Genomic DNA, 21255 nt, shown 5'->3' with positions numbered 1-21255 from the left:
CCCATTGTGTACCTCATGCGTATCCATGACAGAACTAACACATCCCTTACCTGTTCTACACACCTTCACCATCACTGTGGTATAAATAATTATATGTAACAGGCCCCCCATGCATGTGAAGCACACATCTGCTGTGACACACATCATGTTCAGGTTACACAGCAGGATGTAGAACAAGACAATCATAGCTGTTGTAAGATAAAGGTCTGTACTGGACACAGGGAATTTGCAGATGGGTCATCTCCAGCACCACAGCTTGTAGATGTGTTAGCTCCTAAAACTCTGGTGACACTTATCAAGGATATTAGACCTTTTTATAGATTAGGGATGCATGAGTATGCTGAATTATGCCATTGTCCTTGTTAATCAGTTATACACATATGAATCTATGGAGCCATGTACCTATAGTACTGTACCTTGCTGAAGACATATTTGTCCTGTGCTGATATTCTGTCTTGTGCTGTGATGTCTATGGCTTTATTGCCACTGTATATCCATAGGTGTCCCCAACATAATCCTGAAATAGAAACATAAATGGGTCCATGATACATGTTTCATTGTAAAAGTATGCAGCCATTACAACATTATGAAACTAAGGTATACAACATTATGTGGCTTACTCATTACAAATGGCAGCATAAAGTATCTGTCAGTAACCACTACAAGTGGCATGGCAAAACAACAGTGCATTATACAACTATATGTTAATTTATATAGTCACCCTGTGCATCGACTCATAGCTTCATTTCCCTGCATCAATTACAAGGATGACAGGGATGTGGCACATGTATCATCACTTGCACAGGGTGTTGTGAGGGAGTGCAGGAGGCCTAAGCTAACCCATCAGGTTGATAGCATTTGTGTGAGTCAGGAAAGGAAGCAGGCAAGATGGACAATGGAAATGTGCCGTGTGTGTCCGTAGGTGACTGCATTTGACAGTAGTGTGTGAGTGTATGTGTGTACACAGTCAAGCTCAGTGCTAGCCCTACAGGTGTGCATGTTGGACAGCTTTGAACTGTGCATGGTAGAGTTGAAATGCCACCATCTCCAGGCCTAAACAGGGGAACTGGATCTGACAGGAGTTGCACTGGCACCTCCATGCCCAAGGACAGAAGCGGTGCTAGTACCTGATGGTGACTGGTTTCTGCTGGAACTATGTCCCCACAGTAATACCCAAGACCTCGTGGCCATGACTTGCCACATCTTGATGTGGAGATCACATGCCCCTCTGCAGCACTGGATGTACTACTACTATGGAAGCATGATTGTGCACAGCCACGTGGACTCTCAGCAGATGGGTAGCTGACTTATGTCCATGAGTCCGATGCTCAATTCCAAGCAGACATTCCAGCACAGACAATGTGCATTCCAAGAGAGATAGTGTGTGATCTGTCTAAGCCCACCTCCTTTCCACTGCATCAGTGAACTGATCCAGGGAGTCTCCAATGTTGTGGAGGCAGTCACAGATGTCAGACTGTGCTACATCCATAACCCTAAGCATACATCTGGAGTTCCTTTCAGAACATGCCTGTGCCTCCATAATAGATCAAAACATGTGCCAAGTAACCCATGATGTGCCACCTGCAACAGGTGGTGGATGGATAGCAGGCCTCCTGCAAGAATCCCTATCAATCCACCTGTGTCGAACCTTTCCAGTTCTCTGGCTATGACCAGTGCCTACACTCACTGGAGACATTGTTGCCACATTTTCTTGTTCAATGTCCCTACCTTCTGACTGTCCAAAATTGGTGGCCCCAGGGGACTGTGTGTGTGTGTGTTTGTGTGTGTGTGTGTGTGTGTGTGTGTGTGTGTGTGTGTGTGTGTGTGTGTGTGTGTGTGCTAGTGTGGGCATACTACCTGTGTACAGTGATAATGAGGGCAGAAGGGGGATGTCAACCTCTGGCACAGATTCAGCCCCTGAACCCCCCACTTGTGCCTCACTGTGGCCACCATCATCATCAGAGTCTGAAGAGACACTGTCATCAGGTTGTATAGGTGACAGAGACCAACCCACACACACACACACACACACACACACACACACACACACACACACACACACACACACACATTATCATCATCATCTTCTTTTGGCTGTTCCCATTAGGGGTCACCACAGCATATCATCTGTTTCCATTTCTTCCTGTCCTCTGCATCTTGCTCTGTCACACCAACCACTTGCATGTCCTCTCTCACCACAATCATAAACCTTATCTTGGGCCTTCCTCTTTCCCTGTTACCTGGTAGCTTTATCCTTAGCATCTTTTTCCCAATATACTCAGCATCCCTCCTCAGCACATGTCCAAACCAATGTAATCTTGCCTCTCTGGCTTTGTCTCCAAACCTTCCAACCTGGGCTGAGCCTCTAATATACTTATTCCTAAATCTGTCAACCCTCATGACACCCAGTGCAAATCGTAACATCTTTAACTCTGCCACATCCAGTTCAAACTCCTGCCTTTTTGTCAATGCCACTGTCTCCAGCCCATAAAACATAGCTGGTCTCACTACCCTCTTGTAGACCTTTCCTTTCACTCTTACTGGTACTCGTCTATCACAAATCACTCCTGACACTCTTCTTCACCCACTACATCCTGCCTGTACTCTCTTCTTCACCTCTCTTCCACACTCATCATTACTCTGAACTATTGATCCCAAGTATTTAAACTCATCCACCTTCGCCACCTCTACTCCTTGCATCCTCACCATTCATCTATCCTCCCTCTCAATCACACACATATATTCTGTCTTAGTCCTGCTGACCTTCATTTCTCTTCTCTCTAGAGCATATTTACATCTCTCCAGGGTTGTCTCCACCTGTTCTCTTCTCTCACTACAGATCACAATGTCATCTGCAAACATCATAGTCCATGGGGAGTCCTGTCTGATCTCGTCTGTCAACCTGTCCATCACCATTGCAAATAAGAAAGGGCTCAGAGCTGATCCTTGGTGTAATCCCACCTCTACCTTAAATGCATCCGTCACTCCCACCGCAGACCTCACTGCTGTCACACTACCCTCGTACATATCCTGTACTACTCTTACATACTTCTCTGACTCTCCCGACTTCCTCATACAATACCACAACTCCTCTCTAGGCACTCTGTCATATGCTTTCTCTGAGTCTACAAAAATACAATGCACCTCCTTCTGACCTCTGTACTTCTCCATCAACACTCTCAGAGCAAACATCACATCTGTAGTGCTCTTTCCCGGCATGAAACCATATATGTGTGTGTGTGTGTATATATATATATATATATATATGTATATATATATATATATATATATATATATATATATATATATATGTGTGTGTGTGTGTGTGTGTGTATATGTGTGTGTGTGTGTGTGTGTGTGTGTGTGTATATATATATATATATATATATATTTATATGTATTTAAGGTAGTTTGAATGTAAAATATCCAGGGGTACATTTAGCAGGTGTACATCTATTTTGCATAATAAGAAAGGCAAAAAAAATACAGGTATTATGAAAAGTATAAAAAGGTATAGAAAGAAAGTAATGGAAATGATAAAAAGACAGAATGGAAGAAAGAGAAGATGAGAATAATTATATTATGGAAGATGAAAGGAAGTGATATTGGGTAAACAAAGAAAAAATTGTATTATATGATTTTAGAAAAAAAATATCACATACCAATGAAAGAAAAGAAACCAGATGAAAAATGCAATAAAAACAGAAGAAAAATAGCATTTAATTTTTTTATGAAGCAGAGTATTTTTTTGGGGGTAGAATTTTATTATAACATTTCTGGTAAAAGGGAATATAAAATATAAGGCGACAGAAGAACAGAAGAAAGAAAATGCATTGTCTGTAGTGAGGAAGAAATAAAACATTTTTTTTTTAATTTCAGGAAAAGTTTAGAAATTAATATAGATGGAAATGATTTAAACATATTAATAATGATATTATGTTATATGGAATTATGATAAAGAAAATAAATAAATATTACTAAACGGAATGAAGTGGTGTGTCTTACAATACAGGTGATATGCAAAAGACATGTAATTGTTTGTTATATAACATAAAAAAAAAATGATGGTGTATTAGCTGAAATACTAAGAAGGTACTGGAAAAAGGAGAAAGGACATAGGGCAAATATAAAAGAAAGAATAATAAAAGAAATGGAATTGTTTAGTTAAGTTCTTCTGTGTTGGTAACCTGTAAATAATTTTAAGTATGAATGTAAAAAAGAGAGTGTAGATAATTGATTTAAAGTTTGTTGTGGCATAAAATGAATCTCAGTGTTAATAAAGCACCCCTACTCTTCTTTTAAATAAGTGCCATAGGATCATTTCCATCCACCTGACCTACCACTAACTCAGATAGATTGGCTTTCAGTTTATTATGTCATTATTTGAACAAAAGTATATTAGTTTAGTGTGATGAAAGGTAGGTCCTGTCTTTTGAATTTACTAGGCTGTAGACAGTAGTTACTGCACAAATGCTGCATCTCTCAACCTGATCAATGCTTTTTACACCATCCTACTACTTGCTATTATGGAAAACGTATTCAAAGTTTTTGTAATCCCCGGCATTGTCAATCAAATTGAAAACTGGTTATTCAACAGATCCCACCTTGTTAAAGCTACTGGTTGGATCTCTGAATATAAAATTGTATCTAGTAGAGTACCACAGGTATCAGTGCTGGGTCTTCTTTTGTTTGGCATCTATTTTGCAGATATTCAAGCCAATATCCTAGAAATGTTGATGAAATTTGCTGATCACTGCAATTTTGATACTATTATCCCATCAAGCACTGATCCTCAACAGCTTCAGCAAGAGCTAGAATATGCATATACCAAGTTCACAAAAAAGGTCAAGCTAATTGCAAAAAAGTGCAGTGTGCTAGTGTTCAGCAGAAAAACTGTTCACACCCCTCCCGCAATGGCTGAAATATTCACATACCTAGTGTGTGAAAAATGGCCTCACTTTAATTCTGAAAAAGTGGAATGTACAAGTGTACAGCAGAAAAGCTGTTCACACCTCATATATTCTAAATAGTACTACTCTTCAAACAGTCTGGGCCATAACAGACCTGAGTACCTATGAGGGCAACTATTTCTCATTTGATCATTACCAATTGGATACTGTTATCTACTGATGTACTGATCCTTGCCAACTTATGCAAGGGATAGAATATGCACAAACTTGGTATACTGAAAATTGTCTCAAGCTAAATGCAAAAATGTGTTGCTTAATTTCATTCAATGGAAATTCTCTCACCAGCTCATATGTTATAAATGGTACTCCTCTTCAGACAGACATGTCCATATTAGTCTTGGCAGCAAATCTGATTCCTTTGATTATAATGTGTCCATCATACTCATGAAATCCTTCTGACAGGCATGGTTATTTTCCCTTACCAAACTTATTGTTGAATTCAGGGCTCTCTTCGCTATGTACAAATACAAGCACAGGAATCAACTGAAAAAGTCTCAAATTTCTAACCAAGAAAATTAAATGGCTTAAATCTTTCAACTATTCTGACAGATTATGAGGAATCTGTTTATACTCATTAGGCTATAGCCTGCTCTCAATGATATATGTCTTGATTTGCAGGCCACAGTAGATCAATCCCTATCTGACTTTTTCTGTGTGAAAACAGTGGCTTTACAAACACCTGCACTTGGAATCTGAATCTATAAAAACAGATAAGCAAGAAATACTGGAGGGATTGGTTCTTAACTCAATGTATTCTGAGTCTATGGAATAAGTTACCACTACAGGTCAAACAAAGTACTATTTTTTTGCTACCTTTCAAGCCTATTTTGGTGACTGGATGGGAAGGCACAAATTTGTACTAGGGTTATCATGCACGGCCCTGTTAAATTAGGAGGTGAGCACTATTATCCATTTGGCAAGGGTGGCAAGAACTAGTAATACTCTCTATTTAAAGGTGTATATGTCTAGGAATCTTATGGTCTTAATGATCACTTGTTAAGTATGGTTCATATTTAAGCTTTTATTTGCCCAGTGCAAGGAGATATTAGTAAAAATTCTGAAATCTCCTAATCTAGTAAGATGCCTAAACTATCAGTCCTAATCTTATTGATAAATAGACATGGATCACAAAATGGCAAATAACTATCACTCCATCTTATTGAGTGCAAACTATATGATAACACCTCTGCAACCCATGCTATCACATCTATGGAGCTTTGAGAAAGGAAGCTTCATTTCACACCACTGAAAAAAAATTCTCACTCTGTTTCAGGGTGTGTATCACCTAGGTAACCTTTCCTATTCTGGTAGATTGTGAGAAGACTTTTTATCCTGTTTCAAGAAACTATTTATGAGATGCTCAATTGATACATATGTTTTTTTTCCTAATAGAATTACCATAGCTTTCCAAGTCTTGTCATGTAATCAAGCTACAAGATGCTCATTAATTCAGAACTACCAGATACTTTTGTTTTCAAAAAGGGCATCGGGCAAAGATACCCACTGTCACTATGTTTTTGTTGATGATCAAACCACTGGTCTGGTTTACACTGATTAATCAAAGGATAAAAGGCTGGAACATGAAGGGTGTGGCATTAAAGATTTTTTTGTTTACTGGTGACTATGTTTTTGCAATGGACCTAAGCAGAAATATTACTTGCTAACTATCAATAACTTTTAAGTTGTACTGGGTGATTTAAGGCTTTGTCTAATACCAATTTGTTATAAATAAGGCTGTTGATCATATAAAACTAAGTTGCTGCCTCGTGAGCTCATGGGGTAAAATCCAGATGAGGAGCTATGTATTACTGCCAGAAGAAACTGCACTTATTCTTGTTCATCAGGATAGGGGGAGTGGACGCATTATTCATGCCACTATGTTGCAGGATATATCCCATGTCCCATGAATTACAAATGGGTGGACAAAATAAGTAAGTTTAATTTTAGATTTGTGTTGAATTACTCTAAAGCAAGAGTGGGAAAACAAGTAAGTGTAACTGTCCCACTAGAGGGGCTTATATTTCAATTTGTGTGAATGTTATTCTGCCTGTAACTTGACAGTCTCAAACACATGAACACATCCTGGCTCAAGCTTGAAACCTATGCATTGGACTGTACCTCTCATCTAGCGTTAATATAGTTTAGAAAGGTATACTTTGCCTCTGCATTAATGGCTTGTAGCTTCAGCCACCTCTACTCTACTCAAAATGTTAAAAAATATGTCAGTTTATCCAGCTTCTTAAAAGCACTCTTTCTGGTTTGGAATCACCCATGATAAAGATAAGGTATATCTGAATCCATTGGAAGAAATATGAAGACTTGCATGTCTAAATGTTACTGAAATTAATCAACTTGTGAAGGGAGATAAGGTTTCTTTTGTATTGTTTTAATTCTTTTGCGTGACATTTGGTTTTATTAATATGTCTGCAATGGATTTGTAATACAAACACCTAAAATAGTATACTGTATATTATCATGTCTACTCTTAACACTTACAGTTGATGCAGAACACAAAGGAAATAATATCTGTACAATTAACACAGGAATATGGTGCAGGACTCTAGCATCTTTTAATAAGAAGGCAATATCACTTAGCTACAATAGTGAATTAGAAGCATTACTGGACAAACAAGAAACTTGGAAAGGGCTAAACCTCAGATGGCCATGAATTTTAAAAACTACCTGGAGACCTGTATTTTTTCAGAAACTCTGAAATTTTTTATTATTATTTTGTGTGCTCACTCTTGTATTTATCAGGGCTTTAGCAAAACACTTTGCTATCATTAATTTATGTCTTTCCTCAAGTCTTTTTTAAGAAGTAGTGTAGTAGAGCTTAATGACTATAATAGCAAAACAGAAGTTTTTCTAGGACAGACAGGAACTTGAAAAGGGGTCTACTATGGACAGATATAAGTAGACACCTTGTGTCTTGTGTCAGCATGAAGAGGCAATGAAATGCAAAGCATATCCTTGTGTAATGACATGACAAAGAGAGAATGGAAAAATAATAATATAAGGTTGTGGAACAAAAAACAAAGCATAAAACAAAATCCTCAAACTCTGATAGGTAAACATGACAAGTTTTAATACTTGTAAGCAGTTTTTTTCTGTATAAAATAAACTCAGAACTTCATCAGACATAAAAAGTTCTTGCCTATGCAAAAACAGTTTAAATACTCTAACCTAATCTCAAATCAACCAACCAATCAAATCAGGTTTTCAAGCATGTCCCCACTCCCTCATTGATGAATACCTTAACTTATTTCCTGTTATCAAAAGCCAGGATTTTTTTCAGTTTGAAGAAGTTCTGTGTTTATTTTATACAGAATGAAAGCGCCTACAAGTATTAAAATGTATCATGTTCAGCTATCAGACTTTGTGGATTTTGTTCATTTTATGCTTTGTTTTTTGTTCCACAGTGCTATTTTAGTGTGATTCAAAACAGTTCTTATTAGCAGTTGTCCTACATGGCTGAAGACACGTTCACTCAGGACACTTTCTTTAATCTTTCATTACATTCCGTTCCAGAAGATTTTGTGGCCCTCACTCAAAAGTTAACCACTGCATTTTCACAAGTCATTAACTGCTTGGAGGTTTTAATGTCCCAAGAGTGTATTACCAGGTAGCAGTTCTTTACTTTCTTGGACTATGGATAACTATCATGCAAATGGACAAGCATGTTTTCATGATTCAAGCAAGACGGAGGTTGGAGATATCCACAATGTTCCTAGGAATACCAGATACATGGTAAACAATGACAATTTAATTGATACATTTTTTATGCAGTCAATAATTCATTTTACAACAAGCATGACAAAGGTCCCCAAACAACAGTAAGTGATAAATCCATCAATATTAATGATTCTGACAATTGAAAGAAAGGACTTTTCATTTAGAAAATCTCATCAATAAATACACTAGTCTGTAATATGAAGAACTGTGTTTGGAGGAATGCATCACATTAGAAATTCTACCAATGGGTCTGAGGTTTTCTAAATTTCCAAATGGTGTGCATGTTGGAGATGATTTATATAAAGAACTGGTGGGTCTGTTCAATTCTGCTGGTGTCAGTATGTTGAAAGCTTTGACTAAGAAGTATAAAGTTGATGTGGATATTTTAAAAAACAAATAGTCACATTAAACCCCAGAATTAAGAACTATAGTTGTTTTTCTTCCTTCAAAACACTCATAGTGGATTGACTGCTAAAAACGATCATTTGCGTTCAACAATAATTCATAGGAAGCAGTCTAAACTTAGAAGGGACATAACTGCATAAAAGTTGGGATTCACTTATCCCCTCAAATCTATGTCAGACAAGCATCAATAGCAACAGGGTCAATACACCAATGTTTCTTCCAGGAACATGCTTGGTTTATCCATGAAAATGGTGTGTCAGAACAATTAGACAAATTTGAATATACTTGAAAAAGAGATTGGAGTGAATTCCTAAGGGATATTTCTCTCCCACCACCCATACTTTTACTAAGTCCATTTTTAGTCCATGTGGATGGGACAGTAATGACTCCAAAATGGACACACATGAACAAAACCAATAATTTCCAATTAAAGGGAGGGGAAAAGCAGGAACAAGAGAAAGAAATAAACATTGGTTATGGTATTGAAGTTTTGCATTTGAGTGACTACAATTTAAGTGAGCACCATATGGCAGTTCTAAAGAAAGGCTTTTCCTTTATACCATCTTGTCATGCTAATAAAACCAAGTTGATTATTGACTTTAGGTTACATTTATGGAAGCTCAGTTAACAATATGTGATGCAGAATGTCCTTGATCTAACAACAGGAAATTAAAGTTTTTTTCTTATAGTACTTTTAATTCAGCCTTGCATAGTACTTTAAGAACCTCTAGGGAGTTCTGCAAAGAGGACTTCCATAAACAAGTTGGTGTTCAACATCTGTAATATAATTTGTTATAGTAGGAAAGAAAAGCCTTAGGAGAACTTGCATCCAATAACAATATCAGAATCATGCATGCAGATAAAGGGGGCATGATCCATGTTATGGCCACTGAAAGCTACAACATTGCTTTGTTGAACTTGTTGGCTGACAACAATAATAATATTAAAGTCGAAAAAGAATATATTTTTAAAAATTTCACTGAAATTGATAATGAATTGTTTGAGCTGATTCATTGTGCTGACATAGATTGCACCATTTATCCCTTTTTAAATGTTGAGTATCCCAAACTAGCAACGTTTACTGGCATTCCAAAATTACATAAAGATAGGAACAACCCTCCATTTAGACCTATTATTTTGGCTAGTGCTTCTAAAACAGAGTGTATTTCTGTTTATCTTGATTTTTTATTAAATCCTCTAGTTCAGAAGTCACAGTTTTATTTACATGACCCTTGGCACATTTTGGAACTTTAAATTGAATTCTTTGATTCTGATGACAACACAATATTTGCAACCCTTGACATGGTATCATTATATACTTGCATCACACAGGAAGCTGGAATAGAAATTGTTAGGGACTATCTCATCAACTATAGTGGCATTAGCCAGCACTTGATTAACACTGCATGCAATTTACTTCATTTGGTGTTGGAAAATAATTTTTGTTGCTTCCTTGACAAATATTATAAACAACTTCCTGGTGTTGCCATAGGAGCCAGAGTTGCCCCTGCATTTGCAGATCTGGTAATGGTTATCTGTAATAAAAAAGAATCCATTCTATAGTAAGGTTGCATTCTATAGATGTTATATCAGTGATCTCTTCTTTTTCATTGAGGGGATGGCAAGAAGAATTCCTTGTTTTTTTTTTTTTTTTTTGGGGGGGGGGTTGACTCCCTCAATTCAAGTACAGAGTTCCGCCAATTAACCAGGGGAGAATTTGACAACAAAGTTAATTGGACATTTCTGTTAGTTATGACAGTTCAAACAACAGTTCTGCCAGTAAGATTTTCAGGAAGCAAACTTTTGTTAATCAATATTTACACAAAGAGAGTTTGCATTATGTGCAGGTCAAAAAATGAGTTGTGAAGGGTTAACTAACTCATTTGAGTAGACTGACCAGTGCTGAAGTATATGAAGAAAAATGGATGCTTTTGCAATTTCTTTTGTCCAAAGAGGCTACAGTTATGACTGGCAGAGCAAAATAGACAGTGAAGTGTAATTGCTCAGAATACGAAAGACTCAGCCAGTCTTGTGGAAAAGTGAACATGATTAGTCATTGATCCAACATAACAAAGGAAATACTTTAAGGACCAATCAGGTTTCTTATAGGTTAGCTGTTCCTATTCCCATAATAAATGACATGGTAGTCAAAAGGACCTGACAAGTTGCATTAGGACAAAACCATTGTTTACTTACAAAAAAGTTACCAGTGTCAAATCGTTAATAGAAAAAAAAATTTCCAAATCACAAGTAATCATCTCATTTTTTAGCACTTATGGTTGTGGGAAATGTAATCAATGCCATTTTCTGTCCAACACTTGTAGTATTCATTTGTCAGTTTTAAATGAGGACATGTGGGCAGAAGGTAAATACAATTGTAGGTTGACATATGTAGCTTACATTGCCATATGCCAAACCTGTTGGACATTTTATGTAGGGAAGACCTGCATGCAGTTAAACAGAAGAATGTACTAGCATTTGATAGCCATTCATAACAAATATTTTAATAATTCACTCATTAAACACAGCTTATCTTGGAAAGACTTCAAGAAGTTCATTTTCTTTGTGATGGATAGCATAATTATTTCCGATTTTAGTGGAGATCTCAACAACATGCTGGAGTCAATGAAACTGCATGACGGGTCAGACCGTGCTCTGAGACAGACATGCAGAGCATGCTCTGCAACTCAAAGAAGATGTAAATTTACAGTGTTTCCTTAAAAAACTAAGGCAAAACACAGACAATTAGAAGTAGGATAATGTTTTTATATTTTATTTCATTCATGTTCATCATATTCATCATGTCTGAAACTTTTGTATACGTATGTGTTTTTTGATAACAAGAAATAATTTAAGGGGTTCACCAATCATGGAGTGGATACATGTTTGAAATCCTGATTTGATTGGTTGGTGTGTTGATTTGAGATTAGGTTAGAGTATTTCAACTCTTTTTGCATAGCCAGGAAATTTTTATGTCTGATGAAGTTCTGAGATTATTTTATACAGAAAGAAAGTGTTTACAAGTATTAAAACGTGTCAGGTTCAGTTATCTGACTTTTTGGGTTTTGTTCATTTTATGTTTTAGTAATATAAGGTAACATATTACTTGTACTAAAAAGGCAATGGTCATACTGGTGTCAGTATAGCACTTATTAGTTATGTAATTCCTGCTTGTTATTCATATACTTAGTATGGAATTTGTCAGTATGTTTTCAAGAAGTAGATGTTGCACAAGTGCTTAATGCTGATAATTCTGCCTAAGATTTGGACCATAGCATTTTCTTTTTTAGCATTTAAATTACACTAAATATGTGTGACTATGACTGACATAATTTTTTTTTTGACTCGAGTATTATTGTCTATTCTTTAGTGATATTCTTTAATTTCCTTTTTCCATCAATAGCACCATATAGCATACAGATAATATCCTATAGCTTCACCAATGAAGAAATGTACTTCTATTTGAGTTAAGTAAAATATTATAATACGTTACCTTTACTGGTTGTTTACTTTAGCCAGTATAATACTTAGGCAATTGCTAAGTGATCCTGGGTGACTGTATACATTGATAAGTGATTGTGTTATTTTATGAAGCTGAGAAAATAGTTGATGTTATTTTGTTACCTTCAAATGACTGTTGCATTCTAGTTTTAACATGTATTGCATAGCTAAGCTGTCAGGGTACAGGACTGTGGTGATCCATTTTGTTATAGTTGAGTGATAGTTACATATTTGTTCTTTGCATGTCAAGCTAAATAACTGAACATATTCTTAGATGAAATAGTTAGTTAAATAGTGTCCTGAATTTATTTTATATGAGTGATTTGCTTTATACTTGTTCAATCCTTCACACTCTTACTAGGGTATACATTGTATTGTTATATCAATAATATTCAGAATCACACCTGTTATTTTAATATCAGTTATAATTTTTAAATGATTTGAATTAACCCAAATACTTAAAATGTTTTGAACTGCAAGAGTTATTGAAATTTAAGTTCTTTTTCACTATAAAAAGTAGTGTGCTCTGCATGAGTGAGAGTAGAAATGACAATACAAACCTTAATTACATTCATTTAGATAACATAATTGCAATATCAGAAGATAAATAACAAGAAGAGAATATATTTTCCGCTAATAAAACTGGCAATAATTTATCAAAAAGTGTGAATTCATGAAATGTTGATGTCTGCCATAATATAATATAGGTAGATGATAACTCTGAGCCTATGATTAATTAAGGAGATTAACTATAAGCTAGTTTAGATTAGCATTGTTATTCTTTCAATTAATACTAAGAATTGATGAAATACTGTTCTGTATCTTTTTCACTCTATTTGTAACAATAATAAGGACAGTAAGAAATGCAATAAAACAAATAGCATTATTATAGATAAGAGAAGAATGAATGACGCCACCAAAGGAGACTTACACCTAATAAGTCAAGAAATGAGCATGGATACCATTAGAAGGAATAAGTTATGTAATGAAGCCAAGTTAGATAATGATAGTATGCATTCCACATATTATGAACTATTCAAACAATTTGAATCTATTCTCTCTTGATATTATATCCTGATGCTATAATTTAAATAAAACAAAGTCAAACAGAGCACTACTTCTACAGAGAATGCATCTGAAGCTACTAAACCTGAAGGTACCAATTGTTTAAGACAACTAAACAACATCATTAAAATTAACAAGGACAATGAAAAGCCACAAATAAAATGCAAGTGTAGAGCTCTTTGTCATCTTCATTCTTTCCCAGAACTGAAATTATTTGAACTAGGAGTGAATGATTCAAGTTTTAGAACAAGTATTGTAAATGCTACTTTTTTATGTTATACCTACTGCAGAAACAAATGACAATGACAAAGTCAAAACTCATTACTAAAATCAAACCCAAAGTTTTTTTGGTTGACATTGACAAAAATAGGGTTACAATATCTTCATCACAAGGATTAAAATTAGTTTACATCTCAGATTTGCTAAAAATGGTTGCAAGGCAAACAAATACACAGTGGCTTAATTTTCAATACCTGGTTGCAGGAGTTAAGTATAATTTAATCTGCCATTAGATAGTGGAACAAAGATGGAAATGATTACATTTTGTTTAAAAGAGATGGCATTCACTAGAAATACTATGGATCAGGATTCTATTAAAGCAGGATTAAAAGAACTGTAAAAGATTTTTTAGTGCAGGATGCAAAAATAATCCCAAACATCAGTAGGAAACAAAGACATGATACTACTTTAGCTGCATATTTTAGCAACTCAATAGGAATTAATAATAAATGGAATGGATTACTGACATTACTATCTTATGAGAACTGCACATTGCAATTATTGTTGAATTATAGAATAGTAAGTACCTTATAATCCAAGACTACTGCAAGTCTGAATCCTTAAAGACTGGCAGACCAGTTTAAGATATCTTAGTAATAATTCATAAAGCTATTCACATTCATGTGACAGAAGGTGACATAAATTATATATGCTTAATTTGGGGGCATTTCAAATACTAGCAGTGTGGAAAAGTAAGACTAATTGTTAGAGAAACCCGTCCATGGTCTCAGACACACACATAGTAGGTTTGTTAAGAATGCTTAATGGTCATACTAGGTGTAAAGATTTTCTTTGATAGGAAACTTTAATTACACAAATATAAACTACACATTATCAGTTCATTTTTTATCAAGAGTTTCTTTACATTTTGCCAACTAATGGATTTCACCTAGAAGAAATAATACAATTCTCTTTTTTGCAGGAAGTAGATATCACAACCTCATGACAATATGTTTCAGTTTTCTAGCCTCTTGGGGCATCAGATCACAGTGCTTTGACATTTGCAATCAACAATTAAAATGCAAAAGCCATTTAACTAAAAATGTAACTTCAGAAGAACTACTTATTCTGAACGTAAAAATATTTTAGAGTTTGGATAAATGAGTTACTACATGAAGATTCTATTTATTGTTATGGATTAAATCTGCTGAAAAAATCATAAACTCAGTAGTATCAATGAGGAAATGTGGAATTAAATGTGAAAAGAAAAGTGCTATATTGGTAGAATTATGGTTTGTGTTTGTTGTATATGAAAAACATGAAAGAAATACCTAACAGAAGGAACAAATCAAGAATAAATACCATATCTAAGCCATACAGCACTGAAGTAGACAAGAAAAATATGTATATTTAAGATTAATTTAATCAAGCACACTAATAATAACGATAATAATTATAATAAAAAGAGTCCTATAGGTATATTAATTCCAAAGCTAATTCCAAACATATTGCAAATTATGACTGATTAATTTACCAAATTAATTAAAACTGCATAGCAATTCAATATGCTTTTTTCAATTTTGTAACCTATAATTATAATGAGATTGGTTTACTTGACATGAGTAACATATTAGATGATTACTGTCCTATTATGATCACATAGAGACTTAAATGCATGCACTAATAACAAAACTAATAGTTCTGTGAAGCATGATACCTAACATTTTATTAAAAACTTATAGGAATAATTACTTTCCATACTTAAAACATAATTAACAAACTGTTCCTAACCTTTACATTTCCAGCAATGTGGAAATTTTGTAATATCTCTCCAGTATAAAAAAGGTGGTGATGTTTTGAAAGTAAGCAATTAGAGATCAGTATGTTGACTACTTTCTTGGGTAAGTGCATTGGATAATGCTTGCTAGATCTGCTGAAATATATAAAAGTTGTAGATTTACCTTTTGCACAGCACATGTTTAAGGGAAGATCAAGACTAACTAATCTGACTGCATTTTATTAGTTTGTTTTTATAGCTAATTATCACAGATTAACTGTTGGTATGGTTTACCTTAATCTAGCTAAACCATTTGACACTGTGTTTCACACTTGGATCTGTGAACAATTTATAAGATTACATATAAACCCCCAGATTCACTATCCTTCCATGCAGGACTAGCTTAATCCTGCACAGAAGCAGCCGTTTAGGAGCATGACAGCAGCGCACCATGCATATCAATGAAGGCGTGCTGCCTGAGCTCCTAAACAGACATGGAGCATTTACGAGTGCAGGGGGAGTGTCTGAGAGCAGAGCTATCAGAATGTACATGCCCCTTCAAGCAAGAACAGCAGCTTAGGAATAAGAATGAGTGAGACCGCTCATAGGTGTTCGCATGCCCCCAGCAACATGAACCTATGAACCTATGAACATCCCCCCAAGTTTGTAAGAGCAATAGTTAAAACATGAAATATAAAGAAGCAGTTTTTTTATGAAACAGATAAAATTTAACCATAGGTGTACAGGTTTGCCCATCACTTAGCTACATTTAATGCAGCTTAAATGCACAAGAGAATAAAAATCAAGATATATGCAAATGAAGCAGTGCTGCAATAGTGTAATGGGCAGAGCATTTGCCTTACGAGCAATCAGTTCTGCTTTGAGTCCCACTCCAGTACATTCCACTTTCCATATCAAATCACTGTATGTCCAATATTTTTTGCTGCATAATCTACAAAATAACATATATTTGTGAACTGGAGTACTGCATTAAATGCAGATGTGAGGTGTCATTGTCATAATGTAAAATCCACAGATAATCACAAATGCCCCATACAGTATATGTACACAGGAATAAGGGATACAAATCAAAGGTACAATGTGTAATGAATGATAAATCCATACAGTTTCCAAATCCACCACCTTTCCAAGAATCATTTGACATTATTGTCTAAATAAGTGTGGTGGTAAGCGGGAGTAAGCACTATTAAGCAAGACTAAGCATACTTAAGCAGTAGTAAACAGGTTTAAGCCAATTTGCGTAGGGGTAAGCAATGCACACACAGGTTAAGCAATATTGAAGCTAACTCTCTATAAGCATATTTAACCGAAGGTTAGCAGTACTTATCATTGCGAAAACCCATGCAAACCCACTTACAATTGCTTAAAAGTGCCTTAATCACTCTGTATCCAATGGCCCTTGTTCTGCCTAGCAACAAAATAAACAGCAAGGCTCAAACCTAGGACGCTGCACACTATAGTCACAGTAGTTTACCACTAAGCCATTACAGCAGTACATAAGACTGAGGTATCACCAAACAGATCCCCGCTATAGAAAAATCAAACTGAACATGTGAAAGGAATCTATATATAGTTTTATGCTATATATTCTACTACATAACATAAATATGTGAACTGGAGTACTGCAATAAGACCAAATGTGAGGTGTCATTGTAATAAATTGTTGAAATCCTCTAATAAACACAAGGACCCCATACAGTGAATGTACACATGAATCATGGATACCAAACACATATATAATTTGTAATGAATAATGAATCAATGCTAAACAGCAAATAGTATGCAAATTAAAAATTAAGGTACACTAAGCATTGCACAACCCAGCTTAGTAGGTGTAAGCATTGTGTAGGCAAGCTAACTCAGTTTACCCATTGGTATACCCCTTTACGCAATGTCAGCCTTAGGTAAGCATGTTTGCCCATAGCTTAGCATTTTCAAAACCGTCCAATCACAGCAAAGTGTGAGAAACTGACCTTATTTAAACCCAACAGGCGGGAATACATCTCATAACTGGTTGCAGCTTCCTCCTGAAGGCACTATGACTGGTATTGGAGAGGGTGTGTGCTTCCGGGTGCAGCACTGGGGCATTCAGGAGTCCAAAGTCATGGCAGGACTCCTTGTGAAAGAACATGACCAGAGACTGCTGCAGGGCAAGTACCAGGGTTCCCAATATAAAGCCGATGCCTGGGACCATCTCGCCATGACTTCACCAGTGCCACTGGCATAGCCCAAACTGGTGAGCAGGTGAGGCATCAATATGCTGACCTGAAGTGGAGAAAGGGGGATGTCCCAGCCATGTAAGTATCAGTCCACTACCTGTTTAATAATTTCCAGCTCATGTATATTATGGATAAGTATGGCTAAGTATTCATCTTATGTCTTTCACAGTGGCAGATGAGCAGCCTGCAAACCAGGAAGCCCATGCCTGTAGACTGCAGCGGTTGCAAAACAAAGCAGTTAGTAATACTCTTGCATGTACTGTCCTAAGAAATAAATCTAAAAGTAGTAATAAGTTAATTGCCTGTATAAAACCTGTATTGTTTAAGGCAATATGGCAGGAAGAGTCTCGTATAGGTCGTATGTAAATAAAAGCATAATAGCCTGACAATAAAGGTCTAACTGCTGGACTGCATGTGTTTACTCTGGTATCATATGGTAATGTATAGTTGCAATCTCTTAATAGTACTGTTGTATTAAGCATTCTTACCCACACTGTGCTACATAAATAAAATGTGTAGGAATGTCTGTATATGATTGTAGTAATCCCAAGAGGTCATATAGTACAACTGAGAGAGACTTAGGAAACAGTGAAAAGACAGACAGCATAATCCAAATATCACGCTCAATTGAGACGTGAACTGTTGTATTTTTAGCACACACAGCCATGGTTTGAATCCTGGGAGTGATAGTAGGCTGTATGCAGAATCATAAACCACAACTGTACAGATATGTCCAGGATGACCAGTAAATTGGCCCATATCTGCTGCCTGTCCCCCTGGCAAATCAGTGGGATGATCCCAGACATTTAGGCAGCAAACTAGAAATACAATTGATTGTCAGACATCTAAAAGAACACACCTGTCACTCTAGCAACCCTACAAAATGTTATGAGAGTAATAATCCAAATATGTCCCATCTCTACCCCCTTGTTGTCAAGTTGTGACCAGAGTGTGTGCAGTAACAGAGTGAGACATATGTGCATAATACTAATGTGGAATCTAATAATCTGTGTGGCAACATTCAGGTACTGCTAACAAACATTGGGCCCACAGGTCTGTCAGATATGAAAACTGTGCCTAGAAATAAAAGATTGATATCCTGTACTGGTACTGTTTACTCTGGTACTGAATGGCATTGTTAGTGTTGCAGTTGTGCTGAATAATAAGGTATTGCTCATCACTGTCACCCTCACTGTGCTACATAATAAAACTGTCTAGGAAATCCTGTATAAGAGTGTTGTAATTACAAAGTCAGATTGTAAAACAACAGGAGAATTAAAGACAGAAATCAGACAAGAGATACACAGCAATATCTATATAGCACACTCAAGTGTGATGAACACTGTTTTATTTTTAGCAGACACAGCCATGGTTCAAATTCTGGGATTGGTAGTAAGCTGTATGCAGAATCATACTCCACAAGTGTACAGAATTGTCCATAATGTCCATTTAATTGGCCCATATCTGCTAGCTGTTATCCTGTCCCCCTGGCATATCAGTGTGCTAATCTCTGACATGTAGGCAGCATTTCATGTCATATAACTGACTGTCAGGCCAGTACATATATGGAAAATGTCAGTGAAAACAAACCTGTCATTGTACAATTCACTAAAGGTTTAAGAGGGCAATAGTCAAAATATTTCCCGGTATACTTGCATGTGGTCAAGACATGCCCAGAGTGTGTGCAATAAGAGATGGACAGGTCTGTGCATAACATCAACCTGGAATCTGAGAATGTGTGTAGAAACAGTTAGGCAGTATTAACAAACTGTACCTCTACAGTTATACCAGGTAAGAGGTGCATACTGCAGGTAAAACTCAGTTCATGCATACAGTTGTCTACATCCATACCACTGTCCAAACAAAGGCCATAGGGTAGTGTACTAATACCTGTAAAGTACAGATCATAGCACTGACTAGGAAAGTAATGGGAACTACAGGAATATACTAGATGTTAACTGACATTTTTCTCTCCACCCACCATATCTGCAACAATAAACTAAATAAAAAACTCAATCGGTAAGTGCTGCATTAAATCTACTGTTGGGACATATGTCCTATTTTCTATGCATGTGCCATGTTGAAAGACTCCCACATTGGTGCATGCTGCCATCAATGTACCTGCATGCTGTTGAAATGGCCACTGTGGTTCCATATATGCATGTGTTCTGTTTGCTATGCAACTGTTCCATATCTGATGTTTTGGGTTAATGGGAATATCTATGCATGCTGTTATACCTAATCCAGGAATGTGTTGACTATTACTAATCCACATATCTTATAAAACTGAAACACCATACCCATTTGGGAAGGCCGGTCCCAGCGGACCCACCTGTCCCATCTCAGCTGGCCATGGCACTGGGCAATAGCATATCTGGGGCCCACCCAGGGACATCCTTGTCTCTGGTCCTGCACCACTTTTGGGTGGAACCACCTCAGGCAATGGGACTCACCCACCCTGGGAGTGGGCATGGACAGGACACTAACCTATCACCAGGTCCGGGGCGTGGTGCATAGCGAGTTCTGCAGGGAATTCGGAGATCTGCTATGGCAGCCTGAGGGCCATGTGTCACAACTAGAGGGTAAGCCTGGCCCTTCTACTCAGCCCCCAGCACAGCCACCTTTGGGGCTGTGAAGGTGCAGTGGTGATTGCCCATGGGTGGGGACATCAGTCCCTCTGTTTCCACTAGGGGGCTCATGGGCTTCCGATTTCCAAACACCCCTCCCCATTAAGGTGATCACCCCCCCACAGGTATCATATACTGCCCCTGTATGCTGTCTTGTCTGTTATACTACCCAACCCACCTCCACAAATATACCTACTATCCATCCCCAACATCCCCCTCTCACCTGAAAAAAAAGGCAATCTGTTCTCAAACAAAAATCTTGCCCATTACATAGATGTCCATTTTGCACACGTGTCCACTGGACACATGCAATCTGGTCTAATTGGCTTCACAACATTTTATTGTTGTCCTTATCCCTCTCTCAGGGATTTCAGTGTCCAAATCTATCTCCAAATTCAGTGTACATGCACAGCTGTTGCTGTAGAAGAAAAGGGCAGGTACAGACCTTCCCTACACCTGTCCTGCACATCGCTAGCTATTTTCCCTACTGTCTTTCCATCTTTGTGCACCTTTTTCACCACTTTCCTATCAACCCTTTTTCATTTCTTTTAAAGAAATTAGCATGGGGGTAAGCATGGGTAAGCACTTTTAAGCAGCAGTAGGCGGGTTTAAGCTTGTTTGCATGGGGGTAAGCAAAGCCTACACAGGTTAAGCAATTGAAAAGCTAAATCAGTATAAGAAACTGTAACCGGAAGTTAGCAGTGCTTACCTCTGCATAA

This window comes from Protopterus annectens, chromosome 6.part0 (assembly GCF_019279795.1).
Source record: "Protopterus annectens isolate FY-2018-M chromosome 6.part0, PAN1.0, whole genome shotgun sequence".
NCBI lineage: Eukaryota > Metazoa > Chordata > Ceratodontiformes > Protopteridae > Protopterus > Protopterus annectens.
Note: the sequence above shows the minus strand (reverse complement) of the source record.